General features: G+C 38.2%; 1 protein-coding gene and 1 long non-coding RNA gene across 16 annotated transcripts in view; both read left to right on the forward strand.

Moving 5' to 3' along the window:
- MAGI2 (membrane associated guanylate kinase, WW and PDZ domain containing 2) overlaps positions 1-20,525 on the forward strand; it is a 738,716-nt gene that overhangs the window by 72,170 nt on the left and 646,021 nt on the right. The gene's annotated exons all lie outside the window — the stretch shown is intronic.
- On the forward strand, positions 492-19,615 carry LOC133276493 (uncharacterized). The gene is made up of 3 exons (XR_009745890.1): positions 492-604; positions 17,531-17,589; positions 19,486-19,615. It is a non-coding gene; the product is annotated as an uncharacterized LOC133276493 (long non-coding RNA).

A 20,525-nucleotide genomic window follows, 5' to 3' on the forward strand; every position in this document is an offset into this window, starting at 1 on the left:
GAATTTTCAGACTAACTGGGGAAGTACCAAATGTATTCAGATTTTTCTGGAGAGCAGGCAGTGAGTGGATCACTATCTACAAATTCAGGTCATGGGCTCACATCCCTGCCTGTATAGAAATCTCCCCTTGGTTTTCCCTTTAATAGAGAAAGATTTTTGCAAATGGCAGTGTGATTTATAAGCTGGCCTTCTGAACTTGGTATATAGGAAGGTCAGAAGATAATTGAAAACAAACTTGGGGTAATAGATTGATAGAGCTTGCAGCTTGCCTGCCTTCATTAGCACCTTAATTGGGGTGTAAAGCAAACACCCTGGCTCATGGTTGGCCTTTCTACTATCATACTTCCTGGGCGGGAGGCTCATCAGGATGCCAGCTGCTGGCTTCCTCTCTCAGTCAGTATACACAAAGGTGTAGGTACTTGATTAATTACTCAACCCTGTGTTAGTGGAGTTGCCTAAACAGCTAATTCCTGTCAGCTTCATCACGGTCTAATCCTTCTGACCTTCCATCTCTCTTGCCTTGTGTTGAAGCTGGGGGAGATAAAGCCTTCTTGAAACTTGCCAGGTAGAGGGGGAATGTCCTGGCTTAGATGGGGAAAGAGATGTGTGTGGGTGTCTGAAAGAGCAAAGGCTGCAAAGTGAATTCTTGTGGGGTTAGTAGTGGTGGAGATCATTTGTGAGTAGCAGGGCTCTTGGAAGAATGTAGGGCTGGAGGGTGTGGAATTGATCAACTTGTGTTTTTGAGTGAGTGAGAGAGAGAGTTGGTGTATAGTTGATGTCAGGAGGCACAATGTTTGGGGAGAGTATGTAATTTCATTCAAACTGAAAAATCTTATTTTTTGTTGTAGTCTATTGCTAGATGAGATTGCTGGCACTTAGTACAGTGTGATTTTGTTCATGTTGCTCCCCAGGTAGAATCCAATGCCCAAGTACTTACCCATGTATATTTGATGAAATGCATATAAAAGTTTGCCAAGAGTGTCTGAGCAGTGCTCTGTTTAGGGAAGTATTAATTGGAATGGGTAAGGTAATAAAAACTGTCTTTGCTGTTGAGTTAAAAATAATATAAATATTGAAACAAAAGAACCTCGGAATCATCTTGAAGTCTAGCCAAAAATGTAATATCCTCTTCTGTGTTACTGTTCTTTATGAGGAGAAAGTTTTGTTCTTTTTATATGGTTGTCAAGAGACTTGTTTTGGAGGCGTATGCAATCTACATCAAGAGGAAATTAAGTCTTGAATAGTTCATAAATCAGTTGTTCCTAGTTGGATTATGAGTACATCTAAGTTTAATTATTTTAAGGCATACTTGCAAGTAAATTCAACTTCTGGTTTTAACGTGTACAAAATCAATATTGAGGCATATGTGCTGTAATTGTTCCCTTTTTTTTTTAAAAAAGGGGCAGAAAAATTCTCCCCTAATAGTAAAAGTAATGGGAAGTTTTGATCTGCAGTTGTGCGTATTAATGTTACAGGCTCGGCTGAAGCTGAGCACTGTGTAGAGAGGCAGTGCATTGAGTTCTTCACTTTATCTCATTCTGGAAACTCTGTTTGTAGAGACTAGTCATGAAATTAAGTAAAGGTCTGATTGTAGTTGAAGGGTCATAGCTTTGATTTATAGGCTAAATGGATTTTAATTAGCTTTCATTCAGGTATGCTGTACTTAAGAAAAATTATGGTTTGAAGGGTTTCTACCTCTGTTTCTTTTATCCAGACCTGCTACAAGCTGCTTTTTAATTATTTATATGAGATCATAATGCATATTCTATTGGCATATAACTGTTGGACTCTTCTTTACTGGATAATTCAGCAGGAAGCTGTCCTGCGGGTCCTGATCCTCACTGTGGTTCCCTTGATGTGTCACAGCTAGGGCAATGCCCCTCTCCCTGTTGAGTTGCTGTGGGTGACATAAGACATGAAGAAGAAGCAGAGAGGTCTCTGCCACTCTTCCAGTAACTAAATTAAGTTATTAGTCATGTAGAGTCTGCATGTCTCAGAGGTGCTTTTGGTGTCAGAAGAACATTCACAGGGACTTTGGTGTCTCATCTGGTCTGTGGTGCAGAGGCAGCAGAAGGCATGAGTACCTTTTGGTACTGCACTTGTAAATGCTGCCATCAACTTGGAGATAAATGTAATTACGAATCTATAATATTCCAGTATATTGGAATAACATTCCCTGTGCAAAACTTGGTTTCCAAGGAAAAGATATGTCATTAATTTAAGATAGGTTTCTCTGTGTTCAGCCTGCACTTCAAGAACTGGGATGTAATTAAGAGCACTTCAGAAGTAAGCGTGCTATAATCTTAGACTTTGTATTTGTATTTTTACTTTTTTTAGTTCGCGATTTCTCACTTCTTAACAACAGACTTTTTAATGTGTTGTCAAGATCTGATGAAGGCTTTCTTGTGTTAAAGGATGGGCTAGAAAACTACATCTCGTTACAACTCAAGTCACATTTGAGTCACTTGAGGAATTGAAATGTAGTCTGTGTTATATAACAGAAGCCCATGAATTCTTAAGTAAGTACTTTGATACTGCCTGACAGATTGATTACTCTCCACAGACTCCCTCTCATGTGCACACCCATCTCTCCATCCTAGAGCTCTGAATGGAAAAGGATTTGTCTGACTTGAAGTCAATGATGGGGAAGTTGGGCTCTTGGAGTAAGTCTAGGTTGTAGTAATTCCATTTTTGTTGGACCTAGTGCCTCTGGTTTTTATTCCCCCTTTTTGTTTCTTCAAGGCATTGTATTTTTAACTGTGCAATTTTAGCTTACAGATGTCAAAACCGTTTCTGATATTGTGGTATGTAACAGACTCTGAGAAATCAGTCTCCTTTTCATGGTTGTTGTGTGTAATGTGTGCTAACAAACTTGTGCTTAAGGGATGTAGAAATTTTTCCTTTATTCACTGTCCTTAAATGTTCTTATCTGGTTTTGCTCAATTGGACTAAAAATTTTTTCAGGGCAGGAAAATGTTCTTGCCTTGTAAGAAAGTCTCAGACTGAAAGTTTCCTGATCTTCCTGAGGCCTAAGAACACTATTGTGCAACAAATAATAAAAATCTGTTCAGTGAAGTACTTGTTCACTCTTAAATCTGTTGTTGTGTGACATCTCATAAAGAATGGAGTATGGACTGAGTGTGTTCTTGGGTACATCTTATGAATTATTGCTGTCCTTGTTGAATGTATAATACTTCTTGGTTGAGAAATGTACAGTATGAATTACTGTTTCTTCTCTTCCCACAGTACATCAGCACTTGAAGAGCATTATAAACTTCAGCATCCCTAAATATCATATGGCAGTTTAATCCACTGCATTTGCTTACTTCAGAACAGTTTACATAGAACACAGCATAATTATAGATAAATAAATAAATGTTTGAAACTTTGTTTTGCTACAGTTGGAGAGTTTGGTGTTTCTCAAGCCACAGTTGCATCTCTGCTGCTTCTATGCTCCCCATCATTTGATAAGCAGTGTTTGATAAGGTCATTAAATTGCAACTAGAGTTAAAAGTCAGTGATACAAACTACTTAAACAGATATTGTAAAATGTTGAATTCTGCCTTTCTATATGAATTAATACATTCATTCAGTAACTTGAGAATATAAAGATAAAATTCAACTGCATTTGGAGAAGCTTATACAAAGATTGAAATTAAGTTTCATTAAGTTGTTGAGTAAGTGTGCATATGAAAAGATATAACTTGTTAAATATTAATAAAGCAATAGTATTTCTAACTGTCTCATCATACCTAAGGAGAATAATCTTGAAATTCTATGTTTTCCAGTACTAGTCAAAGTGAAGAATGTGGTTAGGGCCTGAAATTATACTGAATGGCAGGTTTCCTTAATGCTGTTTTCTCACCAACACCAGGCTGCTGCTGTGGAGGCAGTATGGCACGTCTGCTTTGAGACTTTTAAGTTAAGGGTTACATCTATATAAAGCACTTATTTATGCAGTTGTCTGCAAATAATTATTTTACCTTCTGATTGCAATAATGAAAATTTATGTGTTCTACTTACTCAGTATTTATCCACTAGAATTAGACAAAGAATCAGCAGTCAGGTTTCTGCATATGTGTCCTGGTTCTGCTACCAGTATCCTGAAATCAGTGTCCTCATTGCCAGAAAGGCAATTACTGATTAGTTATTAGATCACCTTTTGATATGTAGCACATATTTATTTTACACAAAGCACTTCCAGGAAGTTATATTTTCAGTAGGTGGCAGGAATGTTCTGTGATCAAGCTGTTGCATACTGTGCGTCCCATAACATAGGATCTGAGGAGACTTCCTTCGGAAGCTGCTATGCAGGAGGCAAAGATTAACCAATTCCCAGTCTTCTTCCTGACTCCATCTGTTTCCTGTGCTGTCTCTGCAGGCCTTGAATCAAATAAACTTGCAAGTCCTCTTCCAAATCCGAAACTATCCACTCCCAGGAATTAAATCACTTCCAGGAATTACTACTGTATATAGTATGAAATAGCATATACAGCTGACATACAGAAATTGAATGTCTGATCACTGAAGTGGGGTATTTCTATTGTGGATAGTTTATAAGCCAGAAAGTACCAATTTAAAATTTTCAAGGAAGTGCAAAGCTGCTTTATGTCTTGGTGTTTATGTATGAGTGCGTAATGTAGTGTAGTTGTTGACTCTGAAATACTGTATTTTAAATGAAACTATTCTATTCTAGAAACATATTTCCCCCAGAGACACAAGTAATGTTCATTCTATGAACTGGAATAATACAATGAGCATTTCATTGTGTGTTTTAGGGATGACTGCAGAATTTTCCTGGGAATCTGAGAACTTTGGTAACCAGGTTAAACTGTCTATATTTGGGTTATTTTTACTTCCATATAGAACATGCTGGGTTATAATTTTTATTAATTTTCTTTTATCTCAGTGTAATTCATCTTGTTGGTTGGTTTTGCTTTTTTTTTTGGTATTTACTGAATAGGTGTATCATATATTATTGTAATTACACAAAGCTAAATAATGGTGTTCCTGAGCAGCAATATAACATCATCTTACTCTGTTTTAAGTTCTGCCAGATGACAAACAACACTATTGTGTAGTGCTTATAACATTACAGCAAATAAAACTTTAAGGGTGTATAGAAGGCTCCTGTGGAATATGTCAAGCTGAATTTACTCCAGTCCTTTAGGAATAACAAACTTGTTCACAATACTTAAAGACCTGGAAAAGAGAAATGCAAACAATACATGAAATAAGAATGGAATTTATGCTATGGAAGCAATTAGATTATTCTGCTCACAGATCAGTTCAAATAATTTTTAAATTGTTTTTAAGATTATAAAGATGTTAAGAAAATAGACTGCATGTATGCAACAGAAAATGGCTGCTAGAGGCTTTGCAGTTGTCTCTTTGTGCTGAAGCAGTGATCTAATAACTAGGAAAGATTGACTGAATTTTCTGTGCAGACACTGCTACATATCTAACAAATAATTCAACTTTAACAAAGTCTTTTAAATGTATTTATCTCTTTTGGTATCATTAGATTGGAACTAATCTTATGTTGTTTATGAAGTACCGTGTACATTTGCAGCACTAAGACTTTTATTAGTAATTGGGTCAATAAAGTTCCCATTTAAAATTCGTTCATTATGATGAAACCAGATAGACTTATCAGACCAGTAATGCACGCTCAAAGGAAATATCTAAAATGGATCAGTAGTAGACCCTAATAGATAACATAGAAAGCATATTATCAAATAACTCTTGATACTCTATCTTTACTCAAAACAGTCTAGGTATTGAGATAATTTATACTTGCCATATACTGTCTTTAGTCTTAAATTGTTACTTTTCTTGGTTGGACTTGCTTTCATGTGTGGAGCTGCCCTATCCCACGTAAAATGGTGTGCAGTTTTCCATAGATATACTTCAATAATATAAATGGTACTTAGGTCTCTCTATTGCATTTCATGCATTATTGTCTTAAAATATAATTGCACTCTTCAAGTGCGTTATTGAAAAGCTGCTTTCTGGTGTGGATTCCTTAAAAGCCTGTTGTGAAACCAGGTGCTTCTCTTGCATCTCCTAGAACTTTCCTTTATAGCTAAAGCATTTACTTTGCCAGGCAGGGTAAGAATAGAAAAAACAGCTTTTTTCATTCTTTTTAAGTTGGCCACAGACTTCCCTCTGAGGGTGTGAGGTTCACAAGTGTATTGTATGTTCACAATGCTCAAATAGATGTTTTCTACAATACAAATCTGGGGCTGTGTTCCCTTGTCAGCACTTTAATATACCAGCTGTGATACTGCTATTAGGATTAGTATGCTGTGTCCGTAACTTCAAAGTTACTGGTATTTTGTTTTCTGAGCTCATTTTGTCCTGCTTGCTTTTCTGTTTTTCCCTGAAATATGCATATGTAATAATAATTTCCCTCCTGAGGCATTACTGTTACTTTTAAAAGTCTTAATATTTGGGTCTGGCGAAGGATTCCCATCTAACTTCTGCTTTATCACCTTTGGTAATCAGTAGAGAGAGCATTATCTGTTGTTGCATTTATCATCTCTCTCTCTCTGTGGTTATCTTAATTTGCTTTCCGTGTTGCCTGTGTGTGTTTCGTAGATGATCTGGTTTTATTTGAGAGGCCTCAAGAATGTGTTCACTGAACTTCCATCATTTGATTTACGTGGGGGGAGGGAGTATTGCAAAATAGCATTTGATTCTTCTGTGAAAACACTGGTCCTGCAGCTTTAATTTGAATGTAAGTATTTCACAGAAGGGTGATAAGATAGCAGAAATTTATGTGCATAAACTAGCATTATGGCATATTATTGTCACACAATTTGTGTATGAATATAAGAAGTTGTGGGAATTGTTGGTAACGTCAGTTGCTATCCAGCGTTCTTTTTTTTTTTTCCCTTCCTTTTCTAAACTTGACTTTATTCTCCATGTGCAAAATCAAAGCATTCTAGGATTGTAACAAATTTGTCTGTCATCTGGAAACAATCCTGTGTTGGCTGCAGAAATACTTAAACACTACTATGAGGTGGCTTATAACAGCTCTTACTTAATGTTTTTGTAATAAATCCTGATTAAAAAGTTCAATTTATATCTGAATGTGTGAATATTCTAGACTGAAATGGGATGGAGGCAAACGTCTTCAAGATGAAGAAGATATGTCAGGCTGGGTAGTTCTGCTGCAGTTAAAGTAGTTGTCTGAGCATGGTGAAGACCAGCACTTGTGGCTTGAAGGACAAACTAGGGGCAGACTTTGGATCAAAGGCTTTGGCTTTAGAGTCACTGTGAGAAGAGAGCCTATGGATCATGAAGGTGTAACTTCTGCTGTCATAAAGCTTCTTTTGGAAGTATGGTGTGCCTCATGCTTCCTCCATACTGTTCTCCTCATGGTATGTAGTTATCATGCATGTACTTTGAATAAACACGCTTTGAAGACTCTGTACTTGCCTGATTCAAACAGCAATACAAAAGCTGATTAAAACAGCAATAACATGGTAGCCTCTGTACTGTCACAGCTGCTTTACATATGTTGGTTGATTCAGTGGACAGAATGAATTCTTTGCTTTTGTTCATTAACATGACATTTAAATGAGGTCCTGAGTTGTTAAGAGCATGTTACTAAGAGGATGTGTGTGTGCTGCAAGAGTTTAATTCCGACTGCTTTATGTCGCTGTAGTAAGTGGCTAAAATGTCAGGTGATTTTTCTAACTTTAAAGGTTGTGCACTTTGGATAATCAGAGAGCAAGAGAAAGCAAAGTACTGCTTAGGAAATGGAATAGGGAAGGTGAAATGGGGTTCTTTATCACTGAAATTCTGAAATAAATTACTAAGCTGCCAGACTGACATGAAGACACCCTTCAGCTTTTAGAGAAGCCAACATTTCTGTGAGTATCTGGGGAAAGCTTTTTTCATGCCTTTTAAAAGCAAAATAAAGTGACTTTTGGAGGATTGAGACTTCAAAATACATTGAACATGTCCCTGCCTTACTGCCTAACTTGACTACACCTTGAAACTCACTGAAGTCGGTTTTAAAGCCGCTTACCCTTGCTCGCAGTATTTGCAGGGAGACTGTAGTATCATAATTGTCTTTCCTGTCTTCTCTCAAGTCAAAACACAGTGCCAGCAGTCTGCTTTGCAACCTGTCAGCTCTCCAAGGTTGTCTCTGCACATGCTGGTTGAACAGATTTCTTGAGCCACTGTTCTGTTAGGTTGTTTTGGTTTGGTTTTGAGTGCTACTTCCCTTGATTTCTGCTGTTGCTTTCACTTCCAGCTCTTTTTCCTATCCAAGGTAACATGCAAAACTGGAAGCTGTGAATCAGAATTCATGTTTTTCTGTCAGTCTGAATTTCATGAAGGACTGAGATATATGTGTTTCATCTTACAAGTATTATGGTACTTTGTTAAGAAGAGAACTTTCGTGATCAGTAATGGGATTATTTGGGATACTGTGGAGAAGAAAATCTGTTTCACTGAGGCAAACACTCCAATGCGCTTGGAAAGTCTCCTCAAAGCTGCCTTTGGACCAAATTGTAAACTGACATGGTAGGAAAGTGGGCACTATTGCTGAGCCCTCAAAAGATTAAAATGCAGTCATTATGGTGGAAGCAAACAAGAAAAGATGGAAGCATGTGAATTGAATTTTATTTTAGATGCCTGGTTTGCTTTGTTCTGTTAAAATTTATTTTCATAATATTCCAGAGACCTGATGTTTAGTTTTGTGTTGTTTCAAAGGCTTGTGGCAGACTGCACGTGTGGTACTTGTTAATACCAAAACTTGGTGCTAGACAAACTCAAACCTAAAAGGTACTGCAAGCTGCTTGTGCATGAAAACATAAGATAGGTTGCATGATTTTGTATTACTGAAGATGATACGATACATGCCTGGCAAGTCCTAAACCTATGTGGTACTCTGAAGTGGTGTACACAGGTACAGCACCAGGTGGTAGAGGGAAGGGTATGAACTCTGAGTGTTAATTTGGCTTGAGTTCTAAATGGAATTGGAAGACTTCTGTGCCCTGTCCCTGGGAGGCTTTCTTCACGTGAAACCTCTCTGTAGGTGGATAACTGTTAAAATCTGTGAACTAAGGAAAGAAACACTTTCTAATCCTGAGTCAGTAAAGATGTGTGGAGGTAACTGCCTCTGGACCTGACATTTCTATGTAACCCTGAAGCCCTGTGCTCCCTGGGTGTTTGATATCTGAGGTGCTGGGAAGTACTGAGGTACCTGTGATCCTGGTGTCTTCAGAGCTGTATCCTGAACTGTACTCTCTGACACAGATTTTGCAGGACTGTTCCTTGTCTGTTGGGATCTGATTCAGTGAAGAACAGTCTACAGTTATTTTCAATGAGAACAGGCCTTTTTCTAGAAGAAGGTGCTAAAATTCTCTTGCAGCTTCTGTTCCATAGGAGTGTTGTGGTACAGTGCCTCAGTTTGCAATGTCTGTAAAGCCATAGCGATACACAATTTTACTTCATTTAAGCAGGAAATATTTTCTCATTTTTGAAATTTTCTTTTTAACAGTAGAATATTATATTAAAAAGCCAGTTCAGATGCATGTGAAGTTCTGTTCTAGATAGTAACTGAAATGGTTTCTCATTTACATGGAATCTCTGTCAGATTCTATGTAAAGGCTGCAACCAGCAGTTAATGAGACTACAAATAAAGCCATTCCAGAGCAATGGAATGAAATGGCTACATGAGTAATGTGTAAAGACATTTATATAGGAATGTAACAGTTATGGAAACGTAACTGCAAAGATCTAATTCTTCAGGCTTTTTGTAGGAGGGGTGTCTCAACTTTCCATTAGGACTGGTCATGAGTCCTGAGTCACTTGCTGTCTAACAGCCTTTGTTCAATGTAGCCTCTTGGAGATCTCCACTGGACTGGTTTCCGCTGAAGGGTACATGGAGACTGCTGCTTCATTTTAAAACAGAACTGAAGGCGTAAATGATCCTCTTAGCTCTTCATATAGAAACTCAGGGGTTGTAACACGCCAGTACTCATGTTTCAGGTGGAGAAGATTCAACTACTTGACTATAGAGAGTTGAGGAGGGAAAGGTGGAGGGACACTCCTACTGTATCTTAATTGATGGGATTCATTTGTCATAGACATGGAAAAATTAAAGTGATTTGGAAAAAGAGCAATTAGGTTAGATAAGTTGTTCACCTTTGACTGGAGAGTCTTATAGTCTTATATTTCTTACTTCTGATTTTTAGTTAGTGGGGAATCAAACAGTCCTTGAGGGAACTGCAGACCCAACCTTCCCATTTTCATCCAAGTGTCCTATGCAGATGGCCACAGACTGAAGCCCAAGCTTGCTGCTTTCTTGGTCCAGCAGTTCACAAAGTATGCCCACTCTGGAGGAGCACTTGCAGCTGAGGGAGTTCCTGGACCAGGCTTTTCTACACCACAGCATTTAGGGAATGCCTGTAAAAGAGGGATTTGCATCCCTCAACAAAATAAAGGAATTATTACATTGGAAGCTAGCTGTAATATTTGCCCATGTCATTCTCTGAGACACTGTTGGGGCAACTAGCTATCATTTAAAAGAAAATTATGATCTCCTGGACCATCTTGGAAGGACATGGTGGAGTGTCTGATTTTAGAGCAGGTACGAATCTATAAAACCTGAGTATAGAAGAGAGTGCCTAAGACTTTCTGAAGAAGAATATTAAAGGTGCCTTTCTATTTGTACTGACTGAATTAGGTGTTTCCCTGTTCAACCTGTTTGTCTTTTTCTCAACCTAATCCCCTGAACATGCTAAACTAAGAAGTTAAGGCAGATCTGATAGATTACCTTTTAGAAGTGCCTGATTCTTTCCACTGATGATAAGGTGAACCTGGAGTGACCAGCTTTGATTTCGATAGGCGAATTTTAGCTTTCTAGAGACTAACGTCATCTTTAGCTGCTAAAATAAAGTCAAGTTGTTCAAATACCTTGCAGGAAGTGAATGGCCATTTTTTTTACTTTCCAGTACAACTCACAGTATTTTTATCCTTTTTGAGGTCTTGTGTGAACCTTTCATTGTGCTAGTTTGAAGAAATTAACTGTGCTATTAAATTTTGCTTTTCCAGGGCACAGTTGTCTTAAGTTATCAATTGCTGTCTAAAGATACTGTTAAATACCATAATTCTGAATACACTTTAAGCCTCATAACTCTTTGTTAATTTTTTTTTTGGTTGTTTTTGGTTTGTTTTGTTTTTTAATAGCTTGCTGTTTATTATTACCTGATCTGGGTAGCTATTGTGCATCTTACTTCAAGTAGTTTAACTAGAGAATAGGGGTAAGAAATTGGCCAAACAGCCTCTTTCTGATGGGTGACCCTGTATTATACAGCTAATAGTGTTTTTCTTGGAAGGGTTTGATCAATAAAATTCCCTTGCATTTACGGTCCCATTGTCTTTAGCTCCTTGCAAAGCAGCAGTTGCTGTTCTTGTAGACTTGACTGGCATTTATCAGATGAAACTTTCTGCTTTGCCCAGTTGAGATTGTCATTAAAAGGCATTGCAGTTTTTTTAACTGTTTGACTTTTTTCTTATTTCAGGTCAGGCAGAGGAATTATTTCAAATCACAGCTTGTGTAGAAGTGCTCTTTGGGAAATTAGCCTACAAAAAAAAACCTTTTACTGGGAGAAAAGGTCTTGTTACATCTTGTTAGGTAAAGGTTAGGTTTGCCTATTTTGTTATCTAATAGCATAGTTTCGTAGCTAATCATATTGAGTAGTGTTCCTTAGGGATTGGTGTTGGGACTAGTGCGGTTTAACACCCTTGTAGCGACATAGATAATGTTTGATACACTGGAGGGTAGGGATGCCATCTGGACGGACTTTGACAGGTTAGAGAGGTGGGACTGTGCAAACCTTGTGAAGTTCAACAAGGCCAAGTGAAAGGTTCTGCTTATGGTTTGGAGTAACCCTCAGTACAATACAGGCTGGGGGATGAAGGGATTAAAAATAGCCCTGAAGAGAAAGATTTGGGGGTGTTGGTTGACAAGAAGCTTGACATGGCTTGGCAGTATGCAGAAACGAACCATAGGTAAGGGGAAGCAATTCTCCCACTCTGCTGTTGTGAGACCGCACCTAAAGTACTGTGTCCAGCTCTGGGACTCCTAACATAAAAAGAATGTGGGACTATCGGAGCAAGTCCTAAGGAGGTTGCAAAGCTGATCCAGGGCTGGAGCACCTCTCCTATGGAGACAGGCTGAGAGAGTTCGGCCTGTTCAGCCTGGAGAAGAGGAGGCTCTGGGGAGACCTTACTGCAGCCCTTCAGTACGTAAAGGGGGCTTGTAAGAAAGGTAGGGACAAAACTCAGCAAGGCCTGCTGTGATAGGACAAGGGGTAATGTCTTTAAACTAAAAGTGGTTTGATTGAGACTAGATACAAGATGATTTTTTTTTTTACAATGAGTGTGGTGAAATACTGGAACTGGTTGCCCCAAGAGGTGGCAGATGTCCATCCCTGGAAGCATCCAGGGTCAGTTTGTACGGGGCTCTGAGCAATCTGATGTAGTTGAAGATATCCTTTCTGCATTGTAGGGGAGTTGGAAATAGATCACTGTTAAGGTCCTTTCCAAACCAAACTGCTCTATGATATGTCAAAACCAGAAAATATATCTGCTCATCACAGTAATCTTGTAACTCTTGTCCAAAAATTATATGCCAAGAGTTCACTTGAAATTAATTTAACTGGTTGCTCTAACTGGCAGAATGCTACTTAATCTTATTTTTTTCTTGTCTGATATGAGGACTTTATAGAACAAAGCCTAATTTCTCAGAAATTCTAGTCATAAACATATTAATATATAAGAATTCCATGCAGAGTTATTTTGTAGGTGTTAGAGGAGTTAGTATTTATTGGTACAATGTACTAGGAATGCAGCCAGATATCCTCTGGTGCAGACTGCGATCAGTAGTGGTGAACATAAGATCAGCGGCACATGGAGTGAAAGACTGGCAAAGATAGGCCTCTAATTCATAAACCAAGAGGTTGGATTTGTGCATTAAAATTGTTATTGTACAACACTGTACAAAAGACAGAACTAGAGAGAACATTTGCCCTGGGTTTACCCCTATTTAACTAATAATTGCTCCCTAGCTAGCTGCTGCTGTTATGGTTATGAACCTTGGCGTAAGTGCCTTCAGTTTTCACTATTATTATAATAAATATTTTGCCATCAAAGCTCAACTGAACCTTTTCAGTGGTTTACTAACAATAATTAATTCTCACTGGTCTCTCTAAATTTGGCACACCTTTAAGTTAATGTTATCCTGCAGGGACTCGAGCTTGTCCAGCTTTTTTCCATACGTCTTGCATGTTCTTTTAGCAGAAACATTTGTTAACATCTGTTGCTTTTACTTGGACTGTGCTGAAGATCAGATAAATGTATTCCATGAGTTTTAAATAAACTATATGTTTCGAAGGAAAAAGGGAATTTAACCCAGAGGGGCCTTTGGAAATACAGTAATGACCAAGATACAACTTATGCTCTTGGTAGCTAGAAGATAATTGCAGTCAGATGGTCTACGGGCTTGGCTAGCAGTCATTGGAGCTGCATATATGAGAAACCAAGTGATTATTGAAGAACACGAGTGAGGGATGATGCTCAGGAAGGGTGCCTGTTGCTAGCTAAGTTACGCTTGCTTTGCATCTGTGAAATCAGTTTGCTCAGTAAAAATATCTTAAAATTAATAGGAAAGTATAAATCATTGGGATTATTGAATTAGAAAACATAAAACCAACAAAATAATCAGTCAATCTTATATACACAGTGGGCCTCTTTGACCTTTAATGTCATCAGTGTGGCTGCAGTATTATTGAAATGATAACTCATTCTTTTAGCATAGTTAGGATGTTCTTTGGATCCAGGGATTGTGCCACACAGCACCGCTTATGCTAGAGAGATGGAATTGCTCGTTGTTATTTAATGGGGCCACTAATCAGCAAAACTTTGTTGATCTGTCACTTGTACATCCACAAGTCTTGATGATTTGAATAATTCTGCTCTTCTAGATCCTGTTGCCTCTCCAGATGGTGACCTTCAGTAGGATTCATCAGTAAGTATCAATAGCTTTTACAACAAGGGCAATTTAGAGAAATAGTAGCATGGTAGTCACATATAGTGTTATTCAGAAAAGGAGGGTGCACAGCCTTTGTGACCCCTGTTGAACTAAGGGGAGCTTGGAGGACTTGTGGAAAACTTACTAACACCTATTACTGCTCTAATTGTAGGACTTGTGGCTGCTTTCAAGTATGAAACACTGAAGTTATACCCCAGTGTGGCTGTATTGTCTGTCTCATCAAATGTCCATGAATTCTTCCATTTCTTTTTCTGTAATTTTGTATTAGCTACTGTTTATTTTTGTCAAGTTACTTGATGCCACAGATACCCATGCCACGCTGAAGCTGCACTGTCTTAAATTTTCTTTCTTACTCTGAACTCCCCCATGTGATCCCTGGCACAGGTAACTTTAAGTCCGTTTCTTCTGTGCCTAGCAAGGCATTAAACTATTGTAGACTGTCCTGAAGGCCTTATTGTGCTGTAATTGCTATCCTTGTTGAAATTCATATGTGCTACAATTTTCATTCGGTTTCCAAGTTTTAGCATCCACTTTATGGAGGCAAATAAGTGACTTCAAGTTATACTTTTGGGGCCATCAGAGCATCCTCATAGAATAGTATGAAGCAAACCACCTTTGTTTTGTTTCAGTTGCAACAAATATTTGTTGCTTAATTAAAGTGCTAGCTCCATGAAGCAAATATTTACTGGGAAAAAACAGATGTAATGTAAAAGTAGCAAGATGCTAATTCCCATGATGGTAGGGAAAAAACTTGATAATGTCATAATAATGTGCACCAACAGGTGAAAAGGAGTATAAAATCCCAGGCCTTTCTTAAAAGCTAGCTGTGTAATTTTCAGCTACCAGATGGTGTAGTGTAGATGGCAAGGTTGATGTTTGGCATTAAAATGTATTGTAATTTGATTTTTTTGGGGTAAAAAAAAAATAAATTGGTAAATCTTCTGTGACACTTTAAATAGAGAATTTTAAATTTTATGGGTAAATATTGCAAAAGTTTCTTATTCTGTGGGGTTGGGGCTTATTTTTATATTAATACTTGAAACTGTTGTCAGTTTACTCTTTGCGTGGAACTGGCAAACTTTCAGTGAACATCTTTGCAATGTAAGCCTGATTTGCTGACATTAAAAGTCTGGGTGCATTTTCTTTCTGAACATCTAGGTTTCTCTGTGCAGTGGAGGGATTTGAAGTTTATAGCATGGATGTGCTCTTTTACTACGCCTGTAAAAATCCACCCACATTTGGCAAAGTTATAAACATTTGAAAAATTGCATTTCACACATTCTTGGTCAAGTCTTACTAGATTTTTTTAGTACCTACATTTCCAAAAGATTACACATGTATTGGATGTTTGCCTTTCACAAGACAGGACTTGCCTTGAAATTGCTCCGAGTTGGAGAGATCAGACCAGTACGACTAGAGGAACTGAGATCAATGAATTTGCCTCTCATGTTTTCTAGTGAGCATGTTGTTAAGATGAGTTAGCACATCAATGTGAATTAGAGATTGAGGATAAAACTTCATAAGAGAGAGGAATTGGGCAGATGGGTGAGAGTGCTAAGTTGTGTTTGTCTGCATGGCTGACCAAGACCAGGAGCAGGACTGAGGTAAGATGAGGATCGTGAAAGGAAGGATGTTCTGGTTGAGGAGCTGGATTGCGTGAAGAGAGTTTACTCCAGCTGGAGAGAGAAAAATGAGAGGGTAGAGAGACTGGGTGGGATGTCCTTGATATTGTAAATGAGAGAGACAGGCCTGGAAATGGTTCTGGATGCAGTCTCCTATGTGACTTCAGCCTGAGTTTTATTAGGAGATAAAGTACTTCAGGTGTGTGCTTGAGTGCAGACCATGTAACACCTTGAGATATATATATAAAGGCAAAAGTTTTGATACAAAATGAATGCTTTCAGTGCATTAAATTGCAAACATAGCTGCACCCAGTGTTACCACCAATACTTGCACATCTGATGCATAGCTGCTTAGTCATTCCATTATGTTGGCTACCCCTTAAAGCCAAGATTTATGTGATAACTTTGTCGCCCGTGTGTTTTCCTTAGACCAGCTTCCCTTTTGTTTTGCATTGTGGAAAAGCCTAGCGTTGATTGGGCAAAGATCTATTGAGACGCTTTCCCGAAATTTGTTTTTCTCTAACTTCCAACTAAGCTTAATAGCTGCAGTGCAAGAGGAGCTGGAATGTTGTCCTTGGTGTCAGTGGAGAAACTTGGAGCTTTTTGCAGCAGAACTTATGAATTTCTAAAGTTTAAAAAAGAGGAAGATGTGCATCTACTGATTTAGCTGTCTTGAGAGGTCCCACATTACATCTGTTATGAGTGGTTGCTATGCGTCTGCCTTCATTCTTTGACCGAAGTCCAAGGTATGGGAACCTCCAGTATCTCCGCTTTTATTTGGAACCTTGCTGCAGTTGCTCAGTGATTTCTTGGCACGTTGGTATCCTCTATAAGACAAGAATTACTTTCACGTAAACATAGCATTCATTCTCTTTTCACCCAGCAAGGACAGATTGTCGTTTCCTTTTTTTTTTTTTTCCTTTTTCTTTTTTTCTGTCTCTGTAAATACCTACATTGTTCTTGTGATTCCCCCATCCCCCAATGCTTTATCATCACTACCCTGTATCTTCATATTCATGCTTTACATCTCTTCCTGTATGTAAGCATTTTAGTTTTCTGTAATGTAGAAGCACCTTTGTAGACTGTCAAGTTTATGACATTTCCTGTATAAGCAAGGAAGGAGATAATTTGGCCTTTTATTTTTCCTCTTCTTGGAAATATTCTTTGCATAAAGAAAAACAACTTTCTGGCAAAAGCAAAAATCAGATGGTGTGTCAGCAGAACCTGAACCTGCTGAAATAACTTCTGTGCCCTGACCCAGTGGGTTGAAGCTGATTGACACAGCTCAGCGTGATTGTTTGATGTGAAAACATAGGGAAGAAAGTGAACATTTAACAAATAGCTCTTTTGTGACTCTCTTAGGAAAGAAAACCATTTTGTGACTTTAGGAAGTATGCTTTTCCCTTCACGTATCAACATCACTGTGCTTTGAGCCCATGCACAGTTGAATAGGTCACCAGTCATAGGTAGCTTATCTAACTCAAGGCAGATGTTATCTCCCTTTCCCTGCTGTTCTGTGCAGATTCATCTGTGCAGAACACTTTGTGCAGGAGTTCAAGGTCTGAAGCAAGAAAGTCTGGTTTTTGACTCATTATTGTCCTTCTGAATGTCAATTGAACCATTCCAGAAGGCAGAATAGGCAAAGTATAGCAAGGCCTGATTTCTGCATTGAATGGTGACTTCTTGGCTGTGACAGAAATTTTCTAAAGAAAAAGGATGACGTTGCAGCACTTTAGCATACTTTTTCATATTGAATTGTGGAGTTCTTGTTGTTTGTTTTTTTTTTTACTTTTATAATAACATTCTTTTGTTTGCTTCAAAGCAAGGGAGATAGAGCCATAAATTGCTGAACTTGCATACAGGTTTTGATTTACTTTATCCTGGCCAAGACAAGTAAGTAAAGATTCAAAACTGTACAGCTTTCTATAGTTGCTTACTTTTTTCCTGATTATAACTTGTTCTTTATTTTTCTTTAAAAAAGTGGTTTCTTATAACCATACAGCTGAATTCTATAGATATGAATAGTATCAAATCAGTTTGTGCTCAACAGAAAGGAGACCCATGGTAGCACTACTAGGCTTCTCCCAGGGCACATGATGAAAGTTTGATCTCATGTTTAAAAGGAGTAACTTAGGCCCAATCCAAGTTGCATTGAACTGAGTGAAAGGAGTCACTGTAGTTAAAATGGAAGAAGACTTTCGGCCTTTATTAGTTAATACGATATAGTATTAGTATTAGTTAATACGATATAGTACCATCTCAAGAGGTTGTATTCTACTGCATTTATAGTTTGAATATGACTGCCTTGCTGCAAATGATCCAGTTACTGTAATTTCAGCAGCAGCGTTTCTTGAATGGGTTACAGTTATGAGTAATGGCATGGAGGGAGAAAAAATTATTGCCTTCTGATTTTTTGTGGAGGAAGAGCTGGAAACACGAAAGTTCAAAAGAGGAGATGAATTCCTTAGTTTTCATGCACACTGCTGTGCTCTAGGAAAAGAGGAGGAGTAACGGCAAAATATGTAAGGGTATGGAAAATGTCATGAAATAGCTGTTTCACTTGCAGTTGGAGCTGGGGTGCTACACAGGATCCCAAGAAGGTAGCTATGAAATCTAGCCCTCACAACCGTTTGTAGGCAGCATATTTACTGTGACACTAGCTGTTCTGCAAAGCAAACCAAGTCCAGAGTTCATACAGGGATGCCAGCATAAATCAGTTCTGCCTCAGCCCAGCATTAACACCACTTCCTATTGATACCACTGTGGACTATGTTGCCCACGAAGTGTTGGGAGAGTTAGCTTTTTAGTTTGCCCCTCCATCCTTCCTGGGAGAGAAAGATGACCTTGGTACGCTCTGCCAGCCCAGCTTTCCTCCTGACATGTTACAGTAAATTGGGATTAGGTCCCAACTCCAGGTGTGTATTCCCATGTTCCCCACGGTATAGATACATGGTTCTAGCCCTCATGTAAGTGGCTTTCATCTTTCAAATCTAGACTGGCTTGTTTAGAGCCAGATGGTGTGTATCTGGCTGATGCTGTGTTGCTAGTTCCACATACGGCCTTTCAGAAGCTAACTTGGTTTTTAGCTACTTGGTAATTGGTATATTTCTAGATTACCTGCCTTGTCTTTTAAAGGCTGTATTTTGCATTTCTGTACAGGAATCAATTAGCAAACACATTAAAAAGTTAAGCAAATCATACCTAGATAGTATTCTGACAACTTCATTGCTATATAAATAGCAGCGGAAACACAGCACTGGTTACAAAGTCAGAAGGTATTGATTTTTATTTTTTTTTAAACATAAATCTAAAATCTACTTAAACATTGCTTTTTCTGTCACTTCACTCATATTTTAGAGAGGCATAGTAGTGTGAAGTGCTAAAGCAAAGCAAATTAAAATTTGCAAATTAAAATTTCAGTGCTGACATAAGCTGGCCCTGAAGTGAGCTAGAACAGAATTTCTTAGATAAGTGTCATCTTCTTAACATTTAAGAAAACAAATAATTTCACAAATGCATTTATTTTAAGTATGGTCCCATAGATTTACTTAACAATTGACTTTCAGATGAAAATATAATAAAATAGCATTGTTTAGGGAGTTAGTTACTATTAACTAGTTAGGAAGCAAAGTGCTTCAAAAACCTTAGGTTTGCTGCTGAAGTTTAAATCTCTTCCGAAATGTTCAAAGAAAAATATTGGACTATTAATTGTATAAAGCTTCAGAATAAGAACTAATATGTTCAAATTGATTTTAGTCTCTTGGTATAAGAAAAACTTGTCTGTTGGAGGAAGAAATTGTGGACTGCAGGTGTCCTAGGAAACTGGCCAAGTGTTGGCCATCCTGTGTATCCAGAAAGGAGTGCTGTAAGGACTTCATGTCTTAAGTGCCTGCTCACATGCATTTGGGAAACATTTCTGTGCTCTTTTACATTGTCAAATCTAAATGTATAAACCCAAAATAAAACCTCTAATGTAAAGGGTTTAAATGTTCTAAATTGAGGTACCTTAATGTAGACCAGCAAATCAGTGATTTTAAAAAAAGTAGTAAAAATTTACAGAAATGTACTTATTGTGTCATCCAATGCTCATGTACTTTCTTAGGGCAAAATAAATGCTTTCTCTAATGGGAGCCTGTGAAAACATCACCATACAGCCAAGTTTCTTGAAGAATGCAGTTCTTGTGTACTGGCTTTCCTCCAAAGGAGCTGACCTACCTTTACACGTAGCAAATTTCTGGAAGGACGGTAGCCTATAAATGAGGAGATGAAGGTGGGCTGTTACATAGTGTCGCAATTGCTTTCCTCCTGCAGTGCTTGTGACTTAGCTGTTTTTCTTCAGTGGGGACCATTCTCATCTCTCTCGCTATTCTTCTGTCTTTTATCAAGGTCTTACACTGTTGGAGCTTAAACAGCTCTGTCCAGATCCAAGTTGGTTCCACATAAGGATCATCTTTGATGCCCCACAAAGAATTTGGAGGTTGGCATGGAAGAATAAGAGATGCAGACTGCAAAATTGCTAGTTTAGCATCAGTGCAAGCCAGCAGAGGATTTGCCAGGGCATTGGTCACAAGAGGAGACAGCTGCTGCCTTTTTTTGTGTTGAGAGTTTACTGGCACATCCATTGGCAGAGTGAGAGCATTTCTTTGTCCCTGTCACCAAATGTTTTGTGTCTCTAATTTTCTTAGCAGTTTGCATGGGCTTAAATACTAACATATGTATTTACAAATTAGTTGCTGGAGTATTGTTTCACTCCAGATTTTACTTCAGAGATGTGTAATTTCTGATTTTATTTTCTCAGTCTAATAACATTCATTAGCTAAACCACCCTT

The sequence above is a fragment of the Pezoporus flaviventris genome, unplaced genomic scaffold, assembly GCF_033815535.1.
Source record: "Pezoporus flaviventris isolate CSIRO_AGI_PZ_B2104156 unplaced genomic scaffold, CSIRO_AGI_Pfla_v1 ptg000045l, whole genome shotgun sequence".
Taxonomy (NCBI): Eukaryota; Metazoa; Chordata; class Aves; order Psittaciformes; family Psittacidae; genus Pezoporus; species Pezoporus flaviventris.